Below are 336 nucleotides of genomic sequence, written 5' to 3' on the forward strand. Positions count from 1 at the left end.
GTCCAGGTGATTTTGTGTTGCTGATCCCTCAGCCTTGAGCTGCTCCACACGGGGTTGGGGAAGGTCCCAAATGGGTCTTTAAGGTGATAGAAGTATAAAAATCAGTGATGCTGCTGGAGAAGGAAAGGAAAGGTAAGAATTCCCTGGGAAAACACCTTATAAAATGGGGAGATAAAGTTATCCCTGCTCCAAGTGCCCTGTCCTGTTGCAGGCATCATCCCATGGGGATAAACCAAAGGATTTTCATGTCCAGGAGAGCATTCCTGCCTTTTAGCACCCAGTACCCACTAAAACAATGTCCAGGCACCTGGAGAGAACCAGACTGAAGACCACAAG

This window comes from Melospiza melodia, chromosome 20 (genome assembly GCF_035770615.1).
Source record: "Melospiza melodia melodia isolate bMelMel2 chromosome 20, bMelMel2.pri, whole genome shotgun sequence".
Taxonomy (NCBI): Eukaryota; Metazoa; Chordata; class Aves; order Passeriformes; family Passerellidae; genus Melospiza; species Melospiza melodia.